At 44.3% G+C, this 15851-nt stretch overlaps 1 protein-coding gene across 7 annotated transcripts in view; it reads right to left on the bottom strand.

Annotated features, from left to right (window-relative positions):
* The window catches only part of LOC147701648 (leukocyte immunoglobulin-like receptor subfamily A member 6), a 602586-nt gene that overhangs the window by 13908 nt on the left and 572827 nt on the right, over positions 1–15851 (bottom strand). The gene's annotated exons all lie outside the window — the stretch shown is intronic.

The following is a 15851-nucleotide window of genomic DNA, read 5'->3' as shown; positions in this document are numbered from 1 at the left end:
GGTAATTACAGATTTCAGGGCGGGTATGGGTTTTAGGGTGTGAAGGGGTTAATTTTAGGGTTCAGCGTGGGTATGTGTTTTGGTGTGCCAGGGGTAATTTTAAGATTCAGGGTGAGTATGGGTTTTGGGGGGCAATGCATCAAACTAACAAAAATGTGTGCTTTAATTGTTGTCCAGTTTCAAATGTAGAATTCACCACATTTTTTTCTCAGCTTGACCTGAGCATTAACCGATCCTGATTATCTGCCATTTTAGCTCCGCCCCATTGATATACATTAGCCACGCCCCTTCCTCTGCCATGTTAGCCCCCCCCGAAATTAAGACCTAGTTGCGCCCTTGTGTTATGTTATGTTATATATGCTTATATAGCGTACGGCTGCCCCAACCGCGGGGCGTCCCAGCGCTAGACTACTTAATTACCTTCCCCCCTACACCCCTACAAACCCAGAATCCCACACCTGATTTATACCTTAAAGATTCATCTATTACACAATGTACATAATTAATAATCAAATAATGATCAATTATTTCATTATTAATAATATATAACTTAAAAAAATACAATTATAACACAATATAATACTTAATAATTATTTATTTATTTAATAAATACATTCCTAATAATGTGTTAATTAATTATTACTCAATTAACTTCCCACCCTATTCCCCTACATACCCAGCAGCCACACCTAATAAATACTTTAAGAAACAACAATTATTACACAACTTACATCATTAATAATCACTTACAAAAGTACAAATAAATGATTAATAAATTATTAATTAATTGCAATTAAATAAATTCCCAGCCTACACTTCTACAAACCCAGTACACCAATATGACTATATAAATTACTATTAGCAATATAAAATCAAAAACTTATAAATCGCTTGAAATTACAAACCATATTTCAAAAATCTTATTAATGATTTTATAAACAATAACAACACATAAGAATAATATATGAACTAACACATAAAGATAATTAAAAACAATGGGCTAGATGCAGGTATCCAAATACCGGTCGGTAATGGCCGAAAATACCGATTTTCGGCCATTACCGATCGGTATTTGGATACTGAGATGTAGGGCATCTCAAAATACAGATTCGGTAATTTTACCGAATCGGTAATTTTACTGAATCGGTAAAATTACAGATTCGGTAAAATTACAGAATTTGTATTTTGACAGTGCTACAGGGCTTTAACCACATCACTGCTTGAGAGTTTCCCCTGCTGTGCTGGACAGCAACGAAAAATGGTGTGGTCATGACGAGCTCAGCTCGTCATGAGCACAGGAGCACTGTGCTGCATGACGAGCTGAGCTCGTCATGAGCATGGAAGGGGTTAAGGATTCGTTATTTACCACCAACTATTAGTTGGTGGTAAATAAGGAATTCCTATGTAAATGCATAAATGTGCATTAGTGCTTGTGTGCCATGTGGCATACATACATGCCCTGAGGACATGGCACACAAGCACTAATCAGGGGTGCAACAAGGTGTCAAAGTGACACCCTGCCACCCTTGACTTTTTCGGTATTTACCGAATCGGTAATTACGATTCGGTAATTGACATTCATTTCTATGGGCATATACCCAGGACCTGTAAATTGAGTGCTACCAGTGGGCCTGCAGCACTTATTTTGTAATCCACTCAACTATCACTTTAAAACATGTCTCGGGCATTTCATAGCAGCCTCAATGCAGTTTTAAACTGGCAATTCAACTTGCTATTTAAACCCCCTTGTCAAGCCTTAAACTCCCCTTTTATTACATACAAGTCATCCCTAAGGTTGACCCTAGGTAGCCCATAGGGCAGGGTGCTGTGTTATTAAAAGGTTGGACTTTTACTTATAAGTTTGACTTTTCTTAATAGGGAATCCTCCTAAATTGTTTTTTCACTACTGTGAGGCCTTCCACTCCCATAGGATAACACAGGGGAATCCTTATTATATTTAATAAGCTGTAATTCCTAATTGGTTTAAGGTAGACATGTCATGTTTGATACCTATGAAATTGCACTGATAAACCTCCTTTAATGGTAAAGTTGGATTTTTTTTTACATTTTGAAAATACTACTTTTAGAAAGTTGCCCTTTTCCGGTCTTTAGCCCTTTTGTGCCTGCCACCTGTCTTAGGTCACATGACTGAGTGTAGTTGACAGTTAGACTTTACGAATTCCTCCTAGACAGTCACAGAATAGAGGGATTAGGTGTGCCTCAATTGGCCATCTGCAGTCAGGATGGGGGTGGAGCTGAGCATAGCCTCACTTATACCTGAAATGCCTGTGCTCTGCCTTCACACAAAGGACCTAACAACCCTATAATGTCACTGTAGCCACCTTGGAACCAGGGCAGGGGATTCAGGAAATTCCATGCACTTCAAATAACCTTTTCAGAAGCTTCTTCCACCATCCAGAAGGATCTCAAGATATAAAAATAGGACTTTCAGAGCCCTCTTCAGTGTACTACTGGACCTGCAGAAGGACTCTCATAGGACTGCCTACTACTGTGACCTGCTGTGTACTCTGCCAGACACTGCTGTACCTAGGAGGACTCCTTTGTTGTCTGGAGCCTACCTTGAAACATCAGAGGCCATAGCTACATCTTCACCTGCACCCATAACTACCAGAAGTGACTCCAAGGGCTAGGTTGCTGGCCTGCTGCTCAGAGCCACAGGGAAATAAAAGTCTCCCACCATCTTAAACCCACATCTGGCCCCAACATGAGTGGGTCCTGTATCCCTAAGATGTGTCCCACCAGTCCTGGACCCTTTGTTGTGGTGCTAAAGGTGCCCAGATGCCAATTCCCAAAACTGAGGACTTTGAAAAATGTTGCCCATGAGCTGCAGTGAGAACCAGGAGGAGACTGCGATCAGCTTGCTCGCCTATCTGCCTAAGGTGCATCGCTGATCAGGTTGACTTTGTGTCTTCTCCTGCAATGTTTTTCTCTGCAGCAGCAAATCCTTTTCAGTAGTCCTTCGCCAAAGGAGTCTCGAACCTCATGGAATTGTCTTCGGGTACAGCCATCTATAGATTTTAAACTTCCATTTCGACGACTAAGTCTGAATGTACAAATCGTCACTAAGGCTTTGACCCATGGCCATCAGATAACGCTCGCTCCTCAGACGGCAGAACTTTATCTTCTCTGAACATTTTTTTCAAGATTTTTTCTGAGTCCAAAGGTAAGCACTGACAGGGCTCTCTCAAATTCTTGTATGCAAACCATGCTCCCTTGCAGTCTGACTTAACCTTTAACTTTAGTCCGGTCTCATGCGACTAGATCTCTGTGGTTGGAATTTTCATCTTTCAGGTGCTTATCTTTTACTAAAATCTTTAAAACATCATAACTTTAGTTCTATTGATTGTATTCTTGTTGTTTTGAAGTAAAACAATGTACTACAATTTACTCTATTTTTCTAAATTGGTTTGGAATTGTTCTTGTGATGTGTTTTCATTTTATTACCATATGTGTGCTACATAAATACTTTGCACATTGCCCCTAAGTTAAATTTGACTGTTTTTTTGTGCCAAGCTACCTAGGGTTAAGCAGAGTTAATTTAGTGACTTTTTTATTTTTTATTTATTTATATCATTTGTAGAGCGCGCTGTAGCCCTGCGGGAATCCTGGCACTGAAGAAAGTTGCAACGAAGAACAGTCAGTCTTGAAAGCAAGAGGAGGGTGTCTCGATGAGGGTCTGTGGTTCTGTAGTTTACCCTGCAAGGGACTGTGACTGTGACTGTTGCTTGTTCAGGGCTCACAGCCCATTCAACCAACAACCCAATTTCTCACAAAGAAAAGAACCTCCTTCAAGGAACGCATCGACATCCACGCACACAACAGTGAAGAACTCTTCAAGATCGTGAAAGAATCCCAGCTCCAGCTCCAACGACCTCCCGCCATCACAAGTACTCTGTGACTCCCTGGCTACCTTCTTCCACCGCAAGATCACAGACATTCACAACAGCTGCGACACCCAGACGCTGACACCCCTGACTCAACACCCACCAAACACACCGACCTCCTGCTATCCTGAAACCATGTCAACAACGAAGACACCATCAAAATCATGAACACCATCCACTCCGCCTCACCTTCCGACCCCTGCCCCCACCACATCTTCAACAAGGCAAGCTCCGCATCACACCCCAAATCCGAAAGATCATCAACAGCTTCTTCAAGACTGTCAACTTCCGGGAGAGCTGGAAACACGCTGAGATCAACACCCTCCTCAAGAAAGCCAAGGCAGGCCCAAAGGACCTCAAGAACTTTCAACCCTGATCCCGTTCCCGGCGAAAGTCATTGAGAATACCGCCAACAGACAACTGACCCACTTCCTGGAGGAGAACAACGTCCTGGACTACTCACAATCCGGCTTCCGCGGCAACCTCAGCACCAAAACCGCCCTCATCTGTGCCACTGACGACATCAGGACCCTACTGGGCATCGGCGAAATCGCGGCTCTCATCCTCCTGGACCTCTCGTCCGCCTTCAACACCGTCTGCCACCACACCCTGCGCACACGCCTCTGTGAAACAGGGATCCAAGACAAAACCCCTGACTGGATCACCTCCTTCCTCACCGGCAGAACCCAGAGAGTCTGCCTCCCCCCTTTCTGATCTGAAGCCACCACGATTACCTGCGGCGTACCCCAAGGATCATCCCTCAGCCCGAGCTTTTTCAACATCTATATGGCACCGCTCGCCAACATTGTCCGAGCACACCACCTCAACATCATCTCTTACGCCGACAACACCCAGATGATCCTCTCCCTCACCAAGGACCCAGCAACTGCCGAATCCAACCTCCACGAGGGAATGAAGGCCGTCGCAGACTGGATGAAGACTAGTCGGCTGAAACTGAACTCAGACAAAACGGAGGTCCTCATCCTCGGCTTCACTCCCTCTGCATGGGATGACTCCTGGTGGCCGGCCACGCTGGGAGCTTTCCCGACACCTACCAACCACAAACGCAACCTGAGGCTCATTCAGGACTCAAAGCTCTCCTCCTCCTGCTTCAACACCCTCCGCATGCTCTGCAAGATCTACAGATGGATCCCCACTGAAACCAGAAGGACGGTCACCCAAGCACTCGTCAGCAGCAGGCTGGATTACGGTAACGCCCTCTACGCTGGAACCACGGCCACACTCCAGAAGAGACTCCAACGCATACAAAACGCCTCCGCATGCCTCATCCTACCTATCCACAGCCACATCACCACCCACCTGATAGACCTGCACCGGCTCCCAGTCAACAAAAGGATCACCTTCAAGCTCCTCACCCACGCTCACCAAGGACTCCACAACGCCGGACCAGCATACCTCAACGAACGACTGTCCCTCTACACCCCAAACCACCAGCTTCGCTCCGCCAACCTCACCCTCACGACCGTCCCACGCATCCGCTGAACGACCACCAGCGGCAGATCATTCTCCCACCTCTCTGCCACGACATGGAACACCCTCCCCGCCCACTTGCGTCAGACCCAGGACCTGCTGACCTTCAGGAGACTTCTCAAGACCTGGCTGTTCGACCAGTAGATGCTTCCCCCAACCCTTAGTGCCTTGAGACCCTCACGGGTGAGTGACACACTCTACAAATGTTTTGATTGATTGATTGACAGAAGGGCTTAAATCTTAAGGAAAAACAAGTCTCTTTCCATGTGTGCTGCAGACTGTTGTACATGTTGAGAGACGAAGTAAGTACCTAGGAATACAAACCATATGTCACAATGCAATGTCTGGGATCCACACTATTGACATGCATTCATATAGTAAGTGGCTGCATTTGATCTGACAATACAAGGAGAACAATGAGTTCATGCATGTGAATGTCCATGCTCCACCCATGGAAGACCTAATAGCCTGAAATGTCATGTAAGTTGATAGAAGGATACTACTGTGCATGAAAGTTATGTACAAAATTACTCGACACCACTCAAAAGTGGTCTGGTCTGTTGTGGTAAATAACACTGAACTCTTAAATGGTTCCTGCTGTCACCTTGGGAGACACAAGGGCATAGTAATAACTTCCTTTCCAACTAGTTGTGGCATTTTAATAATAAATCACACATCCTTGTAACAATATAACATTTCCTGTGTGTAATGCCAAACCATGTGTAAACTCAATTAAGAAATGTTTACAAACAGACACATAAAAATAGTTATGGCACATATCTGTATATAGGGAAAGACAAGCGTAAAAGTGGATAGCCGAAATCCGAAAGTGGACAAAAGCCAGAGACAGCCAGCATTGTAAGGAGCGGGAGAGGCGCAAGGAGTGGGACACCTAGGTGCTCCGTAATCACTGTAATCACTGTTGTGCCTGGATATGCATAAATACCAGCAGCCGCTCTTGCGGCATGGGAAAGACAAGCGGAAAAGTAGAAAGCCAAAAGTGGACAAAAGCCATAGCCGGTGCCCTTCACGGAGATGGCCAGCATCATGAAGAGCGACAGACGCGCAAGGAGTGGGACTCAAACTCCCAGACTCCCCAGTGCAGGGGTGTAGGAGACACTAAAATTCTGGGGGGGACAGGGACAACCTTGTGGACTTCCCAGTGACCCTATACAAATCACCGCCCATTAAACAAATACAATTGCATACTTTTGAAGTGAAATATTGAGAAAAGCAGGCATGTTGTCACAGTTTGAACAGACCAAATGTTAAAAAAACATGTATATGAATCTTGCATCTTCAAGCACCAATCATACAAAGGTCGCGGACTTAAGGCGGGGACGTCATGTTTGCTAGTGCATTATGGTTTTAAAAATACCTGCTTCTGCATTCCTGGTCTCCAGCAATTTTCAGGCAACAATAAAAATGTGAAGATAACCTTGGTGAATAATAACCTTTATTGAGAGAGATCGGAGGTTTGTCTAGTGGAAGTTTTGACTCATGGTAAGGTAGCCACAGTGGGGTAATATGCCTGCTGCACGCAGATCACAAAATGCATATCATGTAAATAGGTCAGTAAGTTACTACTTTTGTCTGAGAGATTATTTTGGTATTTGCAGTTTATAAGTTAAAATCCTAACATTGAACAGTTAGCTATTAACCATCATCAAAGAACTGCATGAAAACTTCAAGGTATAGATTAGCACGTTATGATTTTTCCCCAGTTTTTCCTTATCCTAATGTTGGAAAATGGGTTCATTAGGATAGAAATCCATTCTTATTATTGAAGAGAACCCCGCAACCATGGTGTTATGTTTTAAATTCTGAAGTTGTGCTTCTTTAGTGTTGCAAAGCCATCCTGTGCCCTTGGCATTCCCCAACGTTTTGCTGACTGGTACTGGTGGTACCTGACTCTGACTGACCCTGCCCTCTGCCTGAACGTGGAAGGGTATACTCAGACGTGAGTCCCTAGCTCATTGCACCATCAGGATTCAAGCAAGCCGGGCCGAAGACGGCTGAAATGCCAGAAACCGGTCCCCGGTAGCTTGTTTCCTTCCCAGTGAAAGAATTGGCTTGGTAGTTTGGTTTGCCCTGTTCCCAGGAAACACTGGGCCAGGGACAGACTAATTTGCATATAGCCAGGTTCTGAGCTGGGATGGTGCAGTGAGCTAAAAAACGGTGTTGGATTAAGCCCTGATCTCTTGACTGGGTGAGAGTATTCTGCTTAATTCAGAAACTCTGTCCTTCACCACCCCCTGTTGTTAATTATTTTGTCCACCATAAGCGTGGAAGGGTATACTCAGACGTGAGTCCCTAGCTCATTGCACCATCAGGATTCAAGCAAGCCGGGCCGAAGACGGCTGGAATGCCAGAAACCAGTCCCCGGTAGCTTGTTTCCTTCCCAGTGAAAGAATTGGCTTGGTAGTTTGGTTTGCCCTGTTCCCAGGATACACTGGGCCAGGGACGGACTAATTTGCATATAGCCAGGTTCTGAGCTGGGATGGTGCAGTGAGCTAAAAAACGGTGTTGGATTAAGCCCTGATCTCTTGACTGGGTGAGAGTATTCTGCTTAATTCAGAAACTCTGTCCTTCACCACCCCCTGTTGTTAATTATTTTGTCCACCATAAGCGTGGAAGGGTATACTCAGACGTGAGTCCCTAGCTCATTGCACCATCAGGATTCAAGCAAGCCGGGCCGAAGACGGCTGAAATGCCAGAAACCGGTCCCCGGTAGCTTGTTTCCTTCCCAGTGAAAGAATTGGCTTGGTAGGTTGGTTTGCCCTGTTCCCAGGATACACTGGGCCAGGGACAGACTAATTTGCATATAGCCAGGTTCTGAGCTGGGATGGTGCAGTGAGCTAAAAAACGGTGTTGGATTAAGCCCTGATCTCTTGACTGGGTGAGAGTATTCTGCTTAATTCAGAAACTCTGTCCTTCACCACCCCCTGTTGTTAATTATTTTGTCCCCCATAAGCGTGGAAGGGTATACTCAGACGTGAGTCCCTAACTCATTGCACCATCAGGATTCAAGCAAGCCGGGCCGAAGACGGCTGAAATGCCAGAAACCGGTCCCCGGTAGCTTGTTTCCTTCCCAGTGAAAGAATTGGCTTGGTAGTTTGGTTTGCCCTGTTCCCAGGATACACTGGGCCAGGGACAGACTAATTTGCATATAGCCAGGTTCTGAGCTGGGATGGTGCAGTGAACTAAAAAACGGTGTTGGATTAAGCCCTGATCTCTTGACTGGGTGAGAGTATTCTGCTTAATTCAGAAACTCTGTCCTTCACCACCCCCTGTTGTTAATTACTCTGCCTGAACAGGCACAGGGCCAGTGATATTCTGAAAGAGACACCTAAAGATACTGTGAAAACACCTACATACACTAGGGTGCACTATGGGTTAGGGTACCCCTATGATTGGCATGACCTCTCCTATAAGGCCCTAGTACATAATAGGGCAGGGGGATTAGAACTATCTTTAAGTCCCTAGAATATAATAGGCAGTTTTGAGGCCAGCAGCCCTTTCTGCTTTTGCACATATGCACTGCAGTAGCCTGAGGTCAGTTTAAAAGTAGCTCTGTGTTGTAGGACTGCTTTTAAAATGCAAATTGTACCCAAACTCGACTTTTGGTTTTGGGAACTTGCAAAATTGATCAACTACAATGCTGGGGCAAAAAAATAAGTTAAGTGGAAAAATGTTTCCACCTAACTATGGCTGTATCATATTTGCAGCATAATACATCATCTGCTGCATAATCTAACAATTTGACCCAAAACAATTTTGTTGCTCAAACGGATAAAAAATGAGAAATGTGACTTATGTTGCTGTGAAGTGTAGGGCCCTTTGCAAAGGTTGACTGGTCACCTTTCCCACTGCTGCATTTGTATGTTACACAGGTACTAATGAGGCAAAAGCTTTGCAGAGGCTGTTAGTATGTATAAATATGTCAAAATAATAAAGTATCACTAAAATGCACTGCATTACGCTACAGCCTTTTTATTGTTGCATAATTTAATCAACACTGCAACATCTTTTTGGCCCCTGTTGCTGCATAACTCCAGTGGGCCGAAAGCAGGCTGCACATGTTAAAAGTGTTTGTGCATGAAGCAGAGACCATGAAGTTTGCAAACTTAGGGGCTGATTACGATGGCAGGCGGACTTCAGTCAGTCCGCCATCAAATTGGGGAATGGGACCGCTGGCCTTCAAGGTAGCGGCCCCACAATAGGCATTAGAATGCGACCGCCACTATGGCATTCGCAGTGCCTATCTTTTACATTGCAGCAGGTGCTGCTGGCTGCATCATCCGCCGCAATGTAAACAAGCAAAATGGTGGCAGCAGCTGCTGATAAGCCCCGTCCTTTTCAGACTGGGGGTGTGTTTTTTGTTGTGTGACAGATGACGTCACAGATAGAAAGGAGAGAAAAAAACATGCCCCTCAATCCGAAACAGAAGTGGCTTAAAGGGACGGACAGAGCTCTACTCCAATGGCTGGACGTCATTTAGGAAGCCAGCCAATGGAGAAGAGCTGGCTCGTTTACCTCCCTACTCTAAGACATAATTTCTCACCCAGCGAGACTGCGCAAGCACAGCCTACGCAGGCCAAGACCTAAAAAGGACATGTTACATATATCACTGCACTACGTGGCAGGCACAATGAGGTGCCTGCCACATGGTGCAGTGATATGTAGGGGGGCATCTTAGATACCCCCCGGGTCCCATGTCTGGGGGCTGAGGGGACAGGGGCCTGCTACGGGCCACCAATGTGCATTTCCACCAACTTTTCCATGTGGGGGGTGAACCGCCATGGATAGGCTGGATGGTAAAGGGTATCGTAATCCCTACTGTGGTGGCTGGTAGGCACCACCAGCATTGTACGAACCACAAGCCCCTACGCCGCACGAGTGGGCTCAAGGCGCCAGTTGGGTGTGTGGTGGTAGTCTTTCCGACCACCAGGGAACTACCTGCCATTGTAATATGGCTGGCGGTAATGCAGTCACTGATGGCGGTGGAACCGCCACTGACGGGGTGACGTGGCAGTCCCACCTCCATTATAATCACCCCCTAAGTTTGGTGTGCCTGCAAATCCTTCATTGCTGATCACTGGTGAGTTGCACCACTACTGCTGAAAAAGGCCAATGGAGGTACCAATGGGTGCGGTGAACTGGCCTCAAGGATCTTGTGACCTCAGTGACAGTCACTGTCGATGGTGTGTCTAGGGTGTGCTTCTTTGTATGCCTGCTCGCAAGACTGGAGGTGAACTGTGGTGGACTGTGGTGGACAGGCCTTCAAGGTTAACTCACACTTGCCACTGTTAGGGTCCACCTGCGGGTGCTAAGACACCAGGGCTTCTAAGGTCTATCGGGCCTTCTAAGGTGTAGCATTGGAATGAGCTCGGTCAGGAGTGCGGTCTGGTGGACTGGTCATGAAGGCTGAAAATGGTGCTCAAGTTCCAAATTCAGCAGCTCTGGCAAGAGTGCCACATTCTCTCCCACACTGAACACCATACTGCCCCACTGAGAGAAACTTGCACTGCCTTAAGCTACAACTCAATTGTGCTGCGACTAAATTCAAATTATGCTCTAGACAACAGTAAAATGCTGTCTGAAAAAAACGAATAACACCCTGGAAAAAGCAAACACTCCTAAGGAATGCAAGAATAAGAAAAGCATGTGAAATGTATTCAAGAACAACATGGTTACCTTAACAGTTTTAAACTCATTATTCAGTAAGTGATTTTGCCTGTAAAAGTCAGGACATGGCTGCAATACAAGGCAGGAAGGCACCTGTTTTGTGTCCATTGCTTATATCCTTTCAAAATGTAAGCAGTTTGGTTTAAAAAAGACCACACCCCCGAACACAGAGTCGCAGTACGCATTTTATAAGCTAAAATAATTAAAACAGTTGAAAACGATCATATTAAACGTTTCTACTCCACTCATCAACCATGTATTGCAGTCCCTTTTGAAATGGTGCACTTCCCCACCCTGGAAAAACAATGTTGTTCAAAGAAAGAAGAGAAAAAAAGAAAGTAGCGCTTTCACTGCCAAACTCTGTATAAAGTGGTGCTAATGTGTGTGGGTGTAAATAACTATATGGCCTGTCTGCTGACCACTCTGTATCGCTTTATTTAGGTATTTAATAATTTTTTCTCTCCGTCCCCAGGTTTTTCTATGGAATTATAAAACGGTCAGCAAATGAAGACATTTCCAGCCAAAGTGTTCTTCCTATTTTGGCTCCATTTCACAATTAAACAAATAAAAGACAAGGAGAGGCAAGAGAGAGAACGTAAGAGCTGACTCTTGAAATCAGAACTTAACGAGGAGGGAGACGGAGACAGAAAGAGATAGAGGAAAAAGAAAGAGAGAGGTGGAGGAGGGCCGCTGCCAGAGGCAGATCAGGAGAAGTTGACACTGTGCTTGCCTTCTCTGGGTATGAAGGAAAAGTAACAGTTTTTTTCCTTCTCTGCCCTTAGGACACCGAGCATTCCTGCAGCATAACAAAGGGCAGAGGGCGGGGGGCCTCTTTGACTCCAGGCAGGTCAAGTGCAGGGCCATTAGGTAGCGCTTTCGCGCGCTAATGGCCCTGTGAATAACAGAAGGGAGAGGGGAAATTCTTTTGTCCCCTCGTCCCCCCCATGCGCATCCCCCGTGTCCCCCCCACTTTAAAATCTGGGGGGATATATCCCCCGCGTCCCCCACACTTCCTACGCCCATGCCCCGGTGCTCCGTAATCACTGTTGCGCCTCGGGACGCATAAATACCAGCAGCCGCTCCCGCAGCACGGGAAAGATAAGCCGAAAAGTGGAAAGCCGAACAAAAGCCACAGCCAGTGCCCTTCACGGATACAGCCAGCATCGCGAGGAGCGGGAGAGGCGCAAGGAGTGGGACTCCAACTTCCAGACTCCCGGGTGCTATAATCACCGTAATCACCGTTGTGCCTGGAGGTGCATAAATAACAGCAGCCGCTTCCGCGGTGCAGGATGTGCCCAGGCCAAGGTCGGGCCCGTCCGCGCCCATCAGGGACTGAAGGAGGCCCCCCTCTTGGTTGGTTTCGTTATAATTCTCTTGTGTGTTTATTTGTTCCTGGTCCCCATCAAGCCTGTAGCCATCACCCCACGATTCCAGAGACTCTTTGATCATGAGCTGCTTATTTTAGGTATGAGTGAACTATCCTGTTTCTTCCGCCTATATCCATGAGCCCAGTGTTGTCCTGCTGATTCTGTTGGCCTCTCTACCTCTCTTACCCTTAACTCAGCCCAGAGGTCAAGCGTATCATTGTGGACTTTTTGGCATTTACTTACCTCATGTTTTCTTGCTGTCATCATTAAGAAATCTTGCCCATAGAGAACGACAACAGTGGTGCTGTGTGTGGTGTTTACCACATAAATAAATAATGACAATATGTTAAAGTTAAACGAGGTATCAATTAATAAACCTCATCCACAAACAGCTCAATCTCAACTGCCAGGAATCCCGGCTTAACATTCTTACATCAGAATAATGCAGAGACCTAATTCTATATTCTAAAAGGAACAAAGATATGGAAAGCAAAGAGGTACACATAGCTGGGCATTACACATCTCCCTTCTCAACAAAACAAAGAACAAGATGCAATAAAATAAAAATTAAGTAAAAGGGATCAAACATAATCATTCATGTAAGCAGGAGCCTTGCGTATTCGTTGACTCCTTGCACGGACTTCAGGAGAATTATTGGAACAAGATGGAGGAGTACTGATTAAACTAAACAAATGATTTTCTGCATCAACATTACATTGCTCACCAAGCATGTATTTAACTACAACAACACAACTTTTGTTTCAAATTCTCCCATCATTAGTTTTAATAGCGTTCTTAAAAACTTTTATGACAGACCTAAGATTGGTGTATTTAGACCAAGATTTACATCCCACAGGTGCTTTTATTTTAACCAAATCACCAATCTTGACCTCTTGGAAAAGAACACATTTCTTATCATCATAGTATCTTTTCCTGTTAGCTTGCTTCTTCAACTCCCTCTCCCTCCATGGACCAATGCGATTATCCAAAATCCCTTTATTCAACTTCATCCAACCTGGACACCACATGGTATTGGGAACTCTCCCTTTAAATAATTCAAAAGGGGACCTAACAGTGGTGGAGTGAGGTGAACACCGATAGGCATCTATCCTTTCCTTGAGAGCTAATTTCCAACTTAAGCCATTAGCTCTAGCAAGTTGAATACACTCCTTCAATGTTTTATTAACTCTCTCAACAGCACCATTGGTTTTGGGATGATACAAAGAAGACTTCTTGTGAACAACCCCACGATTGTTCAAGTATTCACTAAAAACACCCAAACAGAATTGAGGGCCATTGTCAGACAAAATACTGTTAGGAAAGCTTTTCCTTTTGAAAATTTCTTCCAAAAACTTAATTACAGAATCAGAGGTAATATCACTAACAGCGCACACCTCAATCCATCTAGAATACAAATCAATTACAACAATCAAGTAAGGAGTGTCTGACACCCCAGAAAGTGGCCCTAGGATATCAACGGCAATCTCATCCCAGGGATGTTTAGGTAAATTCCTGCAAACCATGGGCATGCGTTTTGTCTTAAGAATTTTATCGCTTGCAGAACACTCCACACAATCTCTAACCATTATTTATATTTCTAAATCAATTCCAGGCCACCAAAATTGTGTTCGCAACATCTCTTTAGTCTTCACTATACCCAAATGACCAGAGTGAGCATGTAAAAACATTTTTTTCCTCAAGGAAGAAGGAGGTATAAGTCTCACACCACGTGTCAACATTCCATCAGCTATAGATAATTCTTCAGAAACAAGAGACCAAGGTTTTTCCAAACGTTGTTTGCCTCTCAACATACCCATGACCTTGACTAAATCCTCGTCCTTCTCCAATTCATTTTTCCACTCATGTTCCTCCACAACACCTTCCGTAACTTCACAGACATTTATAACATCATCATCCTCTTCAACTACATCCTCAACACACATTTTGTCACTTTTCACCAATCTCGAGAAACAATCCACAGATTTATTAGAAACTCCAGGTATGTACTGTACCACAAAGTCAAACTCCTGCAATGAAATAATCCATCTCCTAATCCTAGATGAAATAGAATCTAATCCCTTTTTTCAAAAGACCTCTTTTAAAGGCTTGAGATCAGACATAACAAACATCTTAGTACCCCAAATTAAATTTTTAAATTTTCTCAGAGCCCAAAAAATTGCTAAAGACTCTTTCTCTATGACAGAGTAATTTAATTCTGGTCCCCTAAGGCACATTGAAGCACAAGCAATAAGGGAATCATTGCCTTGTTTACTTTGAACCAAAACCGCCCCTAGACCTTTATCACTAGCATCAGTAAATAAATAAGTTGGAAAACCTGGAACAAATGCATGAAGACATGGAGCCTTCTTCAACTCCTCTTTAATTTCTTCAAATTCTTTCTTGCACTCATTTGACCATTCAAAGACTACACTCTTGGCAGTAAGTCTCCTCATATTCTTAGTTTTATCAACAAAATGTATGATGAATTTTCCATAGAATTCCACCATGCCAATAAAAGAAAGCAACTCCTCCTTATTCACTGGCTCAGCCATATTGTGAATAGACTCAACTAACTCATTTTTTGGAAAAACACCTTCACTATTTATACAATGTCCCAGATATTTCACTTCTTCCAGCCCAAACTTACATTTTTCTCTCTTAAGTGACAAACCAGCTTCACTCAACCTCTCTAAAACCGCACACACACACGATCGTTATGCTCAAGCTTATCAGCTCCATAAATTAACAAATCATCTTGATAACACTTCACACCACACAGACCTTTGAGAATACGAGCCATAATGCGTTGAAAAACCGAAGCAGCTGAAATCAGCCCAAATGGCATCCTTTTAAATTTAAATGTGCCCATTGGAGTAATAAATGCTGTTAAGTCTTGACAGGACTCATCTAATTCTACTTGGTGGTAAGTAGATGTCAAGTCTAAGTACTTGGCACCTTCCAAAGTCCCAACGATTTCATCAATATTGGGTAAGGGGAACCTGTCAACAACAACCTTCTTATTTAAAGCACGTAAATCCATACATAAACGAATCTCACCAGTGGGCTTCTCAGCTATCACGATGGGTGCCAACCATTCTGTGGCCTCAACAGGCTCAATAATTTGATTCTTAATGAGTTTATCGATTTCCTTCTGTACCTTATCTTGTTCACCTAAAGGAATTCTCCTAACCTTCGCTGTAACAGGAACAGCATTTTTCTTTAACTTAATACAATGCCTGTAACCCTTCAAACATCCTACATTTTCATTGAAAACATCTGGAAACTTTTCTGCAAACATTGTAGACAAATCCTCCACCTCCTGTATTTGTACTTGGGGTGAAGCATTTGGATTAAGATTAACACCTAGGTCCCGTTGATGTCTCCAACTAATCGATGCATC

The sequence above is a fragment of the Lissotriton vulgaris genome, chromosome 7 (assembly GCF_964263255.1).
Source record: "Lissotriton vulgaris chromosome 7, aLisVul1.2, whole genome shotgun sequence".
Classification (NCBI taxonomy): domain Eukaryota; kingdom Metazoa; phylum Chordata; class Amphibia; order Caudata; family Salamandridae; genus Lissotriton; species Lissotriton vulgaris.
The sequence above is the reverse complement of the archived record's forward strand: the minus strand, read 5'-3'. Positions and strand labels throughout refer to the sequence as shown.